The sequence below is a fragment of the Bufo gargarizans genome, chromosome 11 (assembly GCF_014858855.1).
Source record: "Bufo gargarizans isolate SCDJY-AF-19 chromosome 11, ASM1485885v1, whole genome shotgun sequence".
In the NCBI taxonomy this organism is placed as follows: domain Eukaryota; kingdom Metazoa; phylum Chordata; class Amphibia; order Anura; family Bufonidae; genus Bufo; species Bufo gargarizans.
Window position 1 is genome coordinate 71,861,521 of NC_058090.1, and position 12,417 is coordinate 71,873,937.

A 12,417-nucleotide genomic window follows, 5' to 3' on the forward strand; every position below is an offset into this window, starting at 1 on the left:
CAGGTCTGTGAGGCGCATTGCTATAAGCATAAGCAATGCGCCTCACAGACCTGTGAGTTACAAGAAGAAGGAGCGTTGGGTGGCCACAGCGCATGTAAGTATGCCCCTGACTAACTGACCATGTTAACCAGGACTTCAGTAGCATCCTGGCTGCCATGTTAACCGATTGGAGCCCCAGCATTACACTGCTGGGACTCCGATTGGAACTGCCGCTGCCACCAATGTTGGGCGGGGGGTTGGGGGAGGGCGCACTGCCCACCAATGATTTTAATACTGGGTGGGGGTTGGGGCCCACTGTCCACCAATGATTTTAATACTGGGGGGGGAGGGCTTGCACTGCCCCATCAATGATTATAATACTAGGGGGGCGCACTGCCCACCAATGATTTTAATACCGGAGGGGGGGGAGGGCACACTGCCCACCAATAATTTTAATACAGGGGAGGGGGGGAGGGCACACTGCCCACCAATGATTTTAATACCGGGGAGGGGGGTGCACTACCCACCAATGATTTTAATACAGGGGAGGGAGGGAGGGCGCACTGCCCACCAATGATTTTAATACCGGGGGGGCGCACTGCCCACCAATGATTTTAATACCGGGGGGGGGCGCACTGGGGGCTGATTGAGAGGAACTGGGGGGCCGCTGGTGAGAGGCACTGGGGGCTGATTGAGAGGCGCTGGGGGCTGCTATGAGGCTACTGGGGGTTGCTATAAGGCATGAGGCTCTTATCTGAGGTCTTATTGGGGTCTTATTAACATTGGTCTGATTTACTTTGGGGGTCTGATTGGTGGTCTGACCTGAGGTATAATGAAAAAATATTTTTTTTCCGGAGCAGCTTGGAGAAAAAAGGCTTCACAGTCTCCCACACTCCATCTGCCCGGTCAAGCCTGTCAGCACCCCTGAGGCCAAGCCTGTCAGCACCCCTGAGTCTTCAGAACTGTAAGTAAATTATATATGGGGAGCTTATAATATGAAAGAGACGAATTATGTCTGAACAGACATATAGCGCAAATTCCAGTTTTTGTTTGTTTTATGTTGCACTGAATTTTCTGTGAAAAAATAAATAAAAAATAAATAAATATATATATATATATATATATATATATATAAAAAAAATATATATAATTTTTTGGGGGGGCAGTGGATCTTGGGTGAGTTCCCACACTTTTTTCCCCAGGACTTGACCCCTGGAGTGGTCCCGCAGTCTGGGCGGCAGTTCTGACTAGTCCTACTTTAATACACAGACATTTAGATTCATACATTTCCTACACTGGCACAAATGCGTTGCCAGTGACCAACTGTCTGTGCTCAGTCCTACGCGTAACCGTCGCAAGTGCATGAGGAGCTGCAGATGTGGCGGCGAGGTCCGAGGGGTATGTGGGGGTGGGAGATCCGGGAGAGGGGGGGGGGCCATAACATTTTTTGCAATGGGGCCCAGTCATTTCTAGCTACGCCCCTGCCTGTCAATGCAGAGCACCACCGGATGATTCATTATACATGCTTTGGTTTGCATTTGTGACGCTATCACTATAAGACTGTCATGACATTCACATAGTGCCACTCAAGCTTTTTCTACGGTCTGATTTTTGAAATACTTAGGCCCCTTGCAGATGAGCGTTACTCCCACAGCGAGTCCACAATGGAGCTCCCGGCCTGACCCCCCCAGCACTGCCGGGGCCACATAGCATTATATTGATTTTTGTAGTGAGAGCATTATGCCAGTGTTATCCAATACAATCCAGAACTGTAAGGGTTACATAGCATCATAAATCTATATATTGCTATGTGACCCCTGGCAGAGCTGGGAGTTTAGGCCGGGAGTTCCGTTGCAGACTCCCTGCGGGAGGAATGCTCGTCTGCAAGGGGCCTTAGGGGCATTGCAGACCTGGAGAGAGTCTTCGACCTCACTGTGCAGGCGCTGACTGGGGTCAGTGAAATGGAGGTGGGAGGAGGAGAGCAAGATCAGAAGCTGGTTAATGTAGGAAGAAGGGGTAGAGGGAAAAGTGCCAGGGAGGCTAGTCCTGAGCTGGAACGCCCTAGTGAATATAATAAAATAAGATAAAATGAGTCACTAGGTTTCAATGATACTTGCGCTGCTGGTCTCCTAGGATGAAGTGGGTTAGGGGATTAACATGGATGTGTGATTTTTATGAATGAAAAGTAGTTGTAAGTATGTCACTGGTTGACCAATACGTGTCTGCAGTATAAGTCCCAGTGAGGGAAGCCAGTATGAAAAGGTTTTATAATTGATAAATATTTTATTTGGATTTTGGAATAGGAATGGAAATGTGATTTTACTTGTAATGTGAGTATTTTTAGAGAACTTAGTTTGGTTGCAACTGGATGGATAATGCAATTTACAATCATCAGGTGTGTAACACGGGGGGAGAAGGTTAAATAACTGCGCTGCTCTAGGTGTGTTAGATTCCTGCCCCTGACGAAGCTACATGCGAAACCCGGGTCGGGCTGTGCGAAAGACTATTGCTGTAATGATATGCTGAAAAATCATTTTATTTCTGTGTGTATAATAAAACAGAATGTTTTAACTGTGCCGGAGGTACTCTCACTATTGTGCGGTTTATGACAAGCTTACGACAATCCAGCATGGAGGTGGGGGCGTCTCTGAACCATACAAAGGTGACATGCTGAGTTTTTCAATCTGCGTAGAAGCACACTGCGATTCAATCTAGAGGTGTCTGTCGTGAGCCAGATTAAGTGAATACCTGCATTTGAGGAAAAATACCAGAGGGGATCAATGGTAAAAATTCCCACAAAAAATATGTAGTTTAATCAGGGGCCATTGTTATGCGTCTTAAAGGGAAACTCGCAAAAATGGGCCCTGCTGGAGCCAAGAAATTTTTTATTTTAGGCCACGGGAGTGCAGGCCCCAAACATTAGGCATTCACCTGACAGAAAAGAACTTGTGATTTTGTGGCTGGAGGCCGACGTTCGCCATACAGAGCACGTACATAATGCTGCCATACTGTACACACACTGGACTCTGCTCTGTGTACTCAGCCCCAATTATCACCGATGACCTCGGCTGCTCCTTACAGTACAGAATAGGATAATGTCGCCATACAGTGCACATACATAACGATGCGATGCCATACATAGAAAATGAGCGGAAATGTGAGTGTACATGGGGTACTGCAGCTGTGTGATCGGTGACTCGTCCTGCACTAAAGTATATGGAAACCAATTTATAACAAATTCACTAATTTCTCATATCAGCGGTGATCCACTATAAAAAAAATGCCACCATAGTGTGCCTTCATACACAATAGTACCGCCACAGTGTGCCCTTCTAAACATTACCAGCTGGTACATACACAATAGTACCACCATAGTGTTCCCTTCTAAACATTACCAGCTGAGTGCCCCATACACAATAGTACCGGCATAGTGTTCCCTTCTAAACATTACCATCTTAGTGCCCCAAACACAATAGTACCGCCATAGTGTGCCCTTCTAAACATTACCATCTTAGTGCCCCAAACACAATAGTACCGCCATAGTGTGCCCTTCTAAACATTACCATCTTAGTGCCCCAAACACAATAGTACCGCGATAGTGTGCCCTTCTAAACATTACCAGCTGAGTGCCCCATGCACAATAGTACTGCCAAAGTATGCCCTATGAACATTACCAGCTGAATGCCCCATGCAAAATAGTACCGCCAAAGTGTGCCCTATGAAAAATATCAGCTGAGTGCCCCATGCATAATAGTACCGCCATAGTGTGCCCTTCTAAACATTACCAGCTGAGTGCCCCATGCACAATAGTACTGCCAAAGTGTGCCCTATGAACATTACCAGCTGAATGCCCCATGCAAAATAGTACCGCCAAAGTGTGCCCTATGAAAAATATCAGCTGAGTGCCCCATGCACAATAGTACCGCCATAGTGTGCCCTTCTAAACATTACCAGCTGAGTGCCCCATACACAATAGTACCGCCATAGTGTGTTCTATAACAATTTTAATGCAGGCCAGTACAGGCCCCAGAAATTAGGCATTCACCTGACAGAAAAGAACAAGTGATTATGTGGATGGAGGTACATTTAAACGGTTACTGGATAAAATTTTAACTGTTTTAGCCAGTACAGGCCCCAAAAATGATGCATTCACCTGACAGAAAAGGACTTTTATGCTGCTGCATATACATAAGGCAAGGGCCATGTCAGAACTATTGGGTATAAATAAAGTCCATAAGTATAAGGCCTATATAAGATGTATGGACATGAGCCTAAAGGACAACCATTTTGTCTTCTTTTAAAAAGTGCAGGGTGAGTTCAGGATTTTAACTCTGAATCACTAACCTAAGATTTACAATATGTACCAAAGTGTTTACCCAAGTCTGTTTTTGTGAGAAGGAGATGTCCCAAGGTCTAATGAAAAGTAATTGCCTAGATAAGACAATGTATTAGAAATGTGATGAGTTTTGATGATTTTCAGTGAATAGAAAGACTCTAATCTTTCTTTGGGGTTTTTATATTAATCAATGTATAAGTAGATTGATTTTTATATCATCAATTTAAATACGTGTGCTGTATATATAAGAGTGTGGTCCTTATAGATACAGTACAGACCAAAAGTTTGGACACACCTTCTCATTCAAAGAGTTTTCTTTATTTTCATGACTATGAAAATTGTAGATTCACACTGAAGGCATCAAAACTATGAATTAACACATGTGGAATTATATACATAACACAAAAGTGTGAAACAACTGAAAATATGTCATATTCTAGGTTCTTCAAAGTAGTCACCTGAAATGGTCTTCCAACAGTCTTGAAGGAGTTCCCAGAGATGCTTAGCACTTGTTGGCCTTTTGCCTTCACTCTGCGGTCCAGCTCACCCCAAACCATCTCGATTGGGTTCAGGTCCGGTGACTGTGGAGGCCAGGTCATCTGGCGCAGCACCCCATCACTCTCCTTCATGGTCAAATAGCCCTTACACAGCCTGGAGGTGTGTTTGGGGTCACTGTCCTGTTGAAAAATAAATGATGGTCCAACTAAACGCAAACCGGATGGAATAGCATGCCACTGCAAGATGCTGTGGTAGCCATGCTGGTTCAGTATGCCTTCAATTTTGAATAAATCCCCAACAGTGTCACCAGCAAAGCACCCCCACACCATCACACCTCCTCCTCCATGCTTCACGGTGGGAACCAGGCATGTAGAGTCCATCCGTTCACCTTTTCTGCGTCGCACAAAGACACGGTGGTTGGAACCAAAGATCTCAAATTTGGACTCATCAGACCAAAGCACAGATTTCCACTGGTCTAATGTCCATTCCTTGTGTTCTTTAGCCCAAACAAGTCTCTTCTGCTTGTTGCCTGTCCTTAGCAGTGGTTTCCTAGCAGATCTTCTACCATGAAGGCCTGATTCACACAGTCTCCTCTTAACAGTTGTTCTAGAGATGTGTCTGCTGCTAGAACTCTGTGTGGCATTGACCTGGTCTCTAATCTGAGCTGCTGTTAACCTGCAATTTCTGAGGCTGGTGACACGGATGAACTTATCCTCCGCAGCAGAGGTGACTCTTGGTCTTCCTTTCCTGGGGTGGTCCGCATGTGGGCCAGTTTCTTTGTAGCGCTTGATGGTTTTTGTGACTGCACTTGGGGACACTTTCAAAGTTTTCCCAATTTTTCGGACTGACTGACCTTCATTTTTTAAAGTAATGATGGCCACTCGTTTTTCTTTACTTAGCTGCTTTTTTCTTGCCATAATACAAATTCTAACAGTCTATTCAGTAGGACTATCAGCTGTGTATCCACCTGACTTCTCCACAACTCAACTGATGGTCCCAACCCCATTTATAAGGCAAGAAATCCCACTTATTAAACCTGAGAGGGCACCCCTGTGAAGTGAAAACCATTTCAGGTGACTACCTCTTGAAGCTCATCAAGAGAATGCCAAGAGTGTGCAAAGCAGTAATCAAAGCAAAAGGTGGCTACTTTGAAGAACCTAGAATATGACATATTTTCAGTTGTTTCACACTTTTTTGTTGTTATGTATATAATTCCACATGTGTTAATTCATAGTTTTGATGCCTTCAGTGTGAATCTACAAATTTCATAGTCATGAAAATAAAGAAAACTCTTTGAATGAGAAGGTGTGTCCAAACTTTTGGTCTGTACTGTATGTGGATGCAGGGTATTGGTTCCATGTTTTTTATCCTCCAAGTCCTGTTCCGGAACGATTGTTGGGCTGTGAAGTTTTTTTTCCAACTCCTACCTGTTGGTCCTGGGTGTACTACCTGTATCTACAACTACCTCTTAAGTCTTCACTAGTTACTGCCTTGTCAGTCTGATGTAGTCATGCCTTTTCACTGCACGTTCCGTGGCTAGACTACGAGACTCACCACGCCAGGCTGAGCAAGGGTGCTGTCACGACTGTTGATGGAGTTCGTTTCTGAAATGGAACAACCCTTCTTTTCTTCCTCTTCAAGGCAGGAGTTTTTTTCTCTCGTCTTGGTCTGTTCGAAATTTCCTGTCCAGCAGTGTTGCTACTCAGTTAATACACGGTCGTTGACGGAACTCCACCGCCGGTGATTCTCATGTCGTCTCGGCCTTTACCTAGCCAATGTGTTGTTTCCTAGGCAAATGCGGTTCCTCCATACCGATCTCCTTCACCGCCTTGGGATCTGACCTTAGTCCTTTCAGCGCTCTGGAATTCTCCCCTTGAACCCTTGCACGAGATGTCTCAGATGACTTAGGTTCTGGAGGGTGTTTTTTTTCTTGGGGCTCTCTCTTGTGGAGAACCTTCTGGTTCTAACAGGAATAAGTGGTTCCCCGGCCCATTCATTCCTTTCTCCGACGGTGGTCTCGGAGTTCCATTTCAATGAAGAAACTGTCCTTTTCTGTGTCCCTCCCCCTCACCCCCTAGGGAACGGAAATGAGATCATTTGGAAGTTGTCAGGGCTCGGACAATTTATTGCTAGCCTCCAGTTCCTTCCGGGGTACGGACTCTCCTTTTTTGTCAGCACGGAGGGTCCTCGCAAGACATTGGCGGCCTCCAGGGGGTAATTTCACATCTACATTTGCTTAAGCGTACTGCACCAGGGGCAGGGTCCCGCCCTTCGGTGTCACGGCTCGCTCCACTAGAGCGGTGGCGCTCTTGGGCTCAGAGGTTTCAGAGTTTGGCAGTTGTGCAGGGCGGCTACTGTCCTCCTTGCGCGCATTTACAAAGGTTTGCCAGATGCATGCTTATGCTTCGGCGGGCACCGCCTTTGGACCAACTGGCGGCAGTTCTTAGTTATCTGCAGGGGCGCTTACTCCATGAGTCTGTGGTTTTCCCTAGGACGTCCCAAGGTCTCTGTGTCCCCCAATGAATATGGGCAAGAAAACAAGATTTTTGTAAAACTTACCTGTAAAATCTCTTTCTCGCTCTTCATTGGGGGACACAGCACCCACCCAATGTTGTTGTTCGACCACAGTTGTGGCTGTTGCTGGTTGGAACCTGGTTCGGTTCTTGGCATTGTTGCTGTTCCACGTTTTTTCGTTGGTTTACTTGCTTCTCCTACTGCTTCTCACAAACTGAAGCTCTCTCTCCAGGCTGGAGGGGGTATAGCTGCCAGGGGAGGAGCTAACAGCTTTTACTAGTGTCAACGCCTCCTAGAGGACATAGCTATACCCAAGGTCTCTGTGTCCCCCAATGAAGAGCGAGAAAGACATTTTACAGGTAAATTTTACAAAAATCTCGTTTTTTGTCATTTATTGCTTGCTTTACAATTCAATTTATCCACATTGTTTTTTTCTTGCTCCTTAATCTTTTATTCCCATAAAGGTATGTACCTCTGACAATTTAATTTTAGGATGCTTTTAAAATCATCCCATTTTGTGGCTGTATTTTTATTTTTGAGGACTTTGTCCCAGTTAGTTAGGCCTATGGCCTCTCTTAGTTGGCAAAATTTAGCTTTTTTTTGAAGTTTGGTATTTTTGTTCCTCCCTGAAGAAACAATCTTTTGAATGCGAATTGGAAGATTATTATTTTATTGTCACTATTTCCCAGGTGTCCCCGAACCTGCACATCTGTTGTTGTGTCAGGTCTATTGGTTAATACTAAGTCCAGTGTGGCCGTCTCTGGAATATTAGGTGGTTTAAATTAAACTCCTATTAGTATTTTATTATTTTTTTTGCCTCCATGTATTTCTACCCACAGTGACTCCACATGTTCATGTCCCTCACTTATATCTTCCCGGAGTGGGGGCTTAAAGCCTCATTAACATGCCAGTGTTTTGGTCAGTGATTTACATCAGTGACTGTGAGCCAAAACCAGGATTAGAGCCTCTACAGACAAAGTATAATGGCAAGATCTGCACCTGTTGTCTCTAGAGCCGCAACTGGTTTTAGCTCAAAATCACTGACCAAAACACTGACATGTGAATGAGGCTTTAGACAGGACTTTATATAAAGGCAGATCCCTCTCCAGTTTTGAAGATCCTTTCTAAACAGACTGTTGCCCTGCACGTTACCTGCCCAGTCATAGCTATCACCCAGCCATGTCTCATGTCATAGTCCTCCTCACACATCACTAATTCCAGTTCACCAGTTTTATTAGTCAGGCTTCTGGCATTAGTGTACATACAATTAAGAGGCTTATGTTTATTGTTTACCAAACACCTTTCCTTATGAACTGTTCTAGTCCTTCCTTCCATTCCTCCCCCAGTTCTATTACCTTGCCCTAGTTCTCTATCTGCACTATCCTATAATGCAATTTCCCTCCCTCCAAGTCCTTAGTTTAAACACGCTTCCAAACTTCTAGCCATCCCTACGATAGAGCCTGTAGCCGACAGCCCAGTTCTCCAGAAACCCAAACCCCTCCTTCCTACACCAGTTCTTGAGCCACTTGTTTACCTCCCTAATCTCCCACTGCCTTTCTTGTGTGGCTCGTTGTACAGGTAGTATTGCTTAAAACACTACCGTTGAGTTCTTTGCCCTAAGCTTGTGACCTAAATCACTAAAATCATTTTTAAGGATGCTCCACCTACCTCTAACTTTGTCATTGGTTTTAATATGGACCATGACTGCTGGATCTTCTCCAGCCCCTCCCAGTAATCTGTCAACCCGATCCGTGATGTGTCGAATTCAAGGGCCAGGAAGACAACACACTGTTCGATGATCCCGCTCTTTGTGACAAATCACGCTGTTTGTACCCCTAATGATTGAGTCTCCCAATGACCTCCTAAATATGGAGTCATCCCCCTGACAAGGGCAGCCCTGTTCAGAACCTTTCCCTTTTACCAAGGCCCTAGACGTCCCTACCAGAGGGGTTGCTTCTGACTCATCAGGGGACTAAATGAAATGTGAAACCCACAGTGATAGATCCAGGTTTCAAAACCAAGTGAGGGGAGAGGACCAAGTGTATGTCCTTTTCCCTACAATAAGTGCATATGGTGGTTAACTATTGGCTTAGTCCAGTAGTGTCTATCAGAAGTGCGGGGTGCCCCACCACCAATTTAAATACCTTGACAACGCCACCTCCCCTTTCAGTTCCGGGTTCCCCGCTGACGTCACCAGCACAAGCCGGAGCCTATAACAGGGGATGGTGGAGCATGGATGAGAAAACCCAACAGGGTCAGCGCTGCTGAGCAACCAGGGGCTGAACACTTACATTTCCCTCTCATAGTTGGAACAACATATGGGTGTCCTTATCAATGAAATAGCACAGTGAGAGAGGGAATATTTATTGGAAGGATACCAATCTGTAGGACCAAAAATAGGATATCTAATGATAAGAATAATGTGGTGGGATATCTAACGAGGCAAGCAAGCTACCCTGACCCCAAAAAAATATAGGGGAAATTAGCATAATGGAGAAACCTTATTGTACTGGATTTATTAGACAGTATGCATGAGTAGACCTCCAGCAAAATGTCTAGTAGATAAATCAAATTGTCACAAAAAGGTGATGATAGGGAGCCAAAAGAACAACACGAACAGATCCCATTAAAGGAAACAACCAAAATTAAGTTGTTTGTTCATTTGTTAAAAAATGTTTTTTACTTTTTCCATGATAACTTTTAGCCCTCTTAGGGGGCTAGAACCTGAGATCTTTTGTTCCATTGTCTCATTCACCAAAATAGAGAACTATTATGGGGAATGGGATTCTGCTGCTCTTTCTGCTGAGCTGTCCTACAGGCCTCTTTCACACAAACGCATTGGTTCCGTTCCGTGCATTGGGGACCGAAATCTTTGCGGAATGGAAGCACAGATCGGAACCCCATGGAAGCACTCCGTAGTGCTTCCGTTCCGTACCGCATCTCTGGATTTGTGGACCCATTCAAGTGAGTCGGTCCGCATCCGTGATATGGAATGCACGTGGCCGGTGCCCCATGTATTGTAGAACCACCGTATGCGGCCCGCAATACGGCCACAGGAGCACTACGGCCATGTGAGAGAGGCCTCAGGCACAGTTTTGCAGACAGATTTCCATGACAGGCCTGGGAAGCTTCAGTAGGCCTTAGGCTGTCATGGTAACAAGAGCCGTGCAATTTCACTGCAGGGGCTCCGATTAGAAGGCAGGTCATCAATATTAACCCCTTGGATATGGGAGATTTTTTCGTTTTGCATTTTTATTTTTTTTCCCTATCTTCCATGAGCCATAACTTTTATTTTTCTGTTCACATACCCATATGAGGGCTTATTATTTGCAGGACAAGTTGTACTTTCTAATACCACCATTTAACATGTCATAAATGTAGTGGGAAGCAGGAAAAAATTCCAAATGGGGTGGCATTGGGTAAGAGAAGTGATGAAAAAATGGCGAATCTTGACCCTTTTTTCCATTACGCCATTCGCTGTATTGGAAAAAGATTTCACGTGGTGACGCCCATGCTGTTTATATTTTTATGTATTTTTTTTTTATATTTATGTATTTTTTTTTATTCTACAGAAAGGGGGGTGAATTCAATTTTTAAACCATTTTTTTTTTTTTTTTACTTTTTTAATGGTTTTGTAGCTCTTGTTTGAGGCTACAAGACTCACTATTTTATTTTTATTTTTTACCACTATGTTTCATAAAGATCCATTATGAGAGCAGAATTGCTAATTTCTTTGTTGGACTGCCACCTGCTGGCCAAAATAAGAATAGCAGCTCCAATACCCTGGGTTTCAGAGAGACCCAGCGTATAGAATTCAATTACCGGCATCCTCATTAGCCGCAGATGATGCCGGTAAGAAGCCCGGAAGTGTGCGCTTCTGTTTTATTAGATGCAGTGATCACACTTGAGGCTTTAATAGCCGCAATCGGCATTATTGCCAGTTATGGTCATTAGCCGTGGGTCTCTGCTGTTTGAAACAGGTTATGGATCACAAAGTTCATGCAATACAACAAACACAATTCAGGTCTGGCAGCTAGCAAAATGCAGAAAGCCATCCATGTAAAATCTAGAGCTGCAAATGGAACATTTCCAGAAATTAACAAGAGCAAGATCCTTGATACTCAGGCAAAGTGTATGAATTTTAAGCAGGTTCAAATAGTGAGAGGTATTCAGCTGACATAGTTATGATTTTTTTTACTGCATACTTTTGAATGAAATAGGATAGTAGACTACAGTTGAAAAAAAGTATACTGGCTTGAAGCATGCCAAAAGAACAGGCTTTTGACAGGAGTTGAATAAATGGGAATAATATGGGTAAATCTGGCATATACAGCCTACAATGCAAGCTTTCCAGTTGGAATGGACACTGCAGTATAAATTTATCTGTGGAAATTAAATGGTAAAATAAACCCAAACGCTTTTACATTACTTATTTTGGGTGTCAAAAGTAGGAATTTGTATTATTGCTTCCTGACATATTAACAGGCGGAAGTAGCACTAAAAAAGTGCAATCCCTGGCATCCCCTTCTACCCCCTCATCTATACCTGTTCACCCCAGTCTTCAATATCATACAGTCACGTGATTTGTTCGGAGAAATAGACAAAGTGTGAAAAAGGCCTAAGGTGGATACAGATGGATAATACTTACAGTACAGACCAAAAGTTTGGACACGCCTTCTCATTCAAAGAGTTTTCTTTATTTTTATGACTATGAAAATTGTAGATTCACACTGAAGGCATCAAAACTATGAATTAACACATGTGGAATTATATACATAACAAAAAACTGTGAAACAACTGAAAATATGTCATATTCTAGGTTCTTCAAAGTAGCCACCTTTTGCTTTGATTACTGCTTTGCACACTCTTGGCATTCTCTTGATGAGCTTCAAGAGGTAGTCACCTGAAATGGTCTTCCAACAGTCTTGAAGGAGTTCCCAGAGATGCTTAGCACTTGTTGGCCCTTTTGCCTTCACTCTGCGGTCCAGCTCACCCCAAACCATCTTGATTGGGTTCAGGTCCGGTGACTGTGGAGGCCAGGTCATCTGGCGCAGCACCCCATCACTCTCCTTCATGGTCAAATAGCCCTT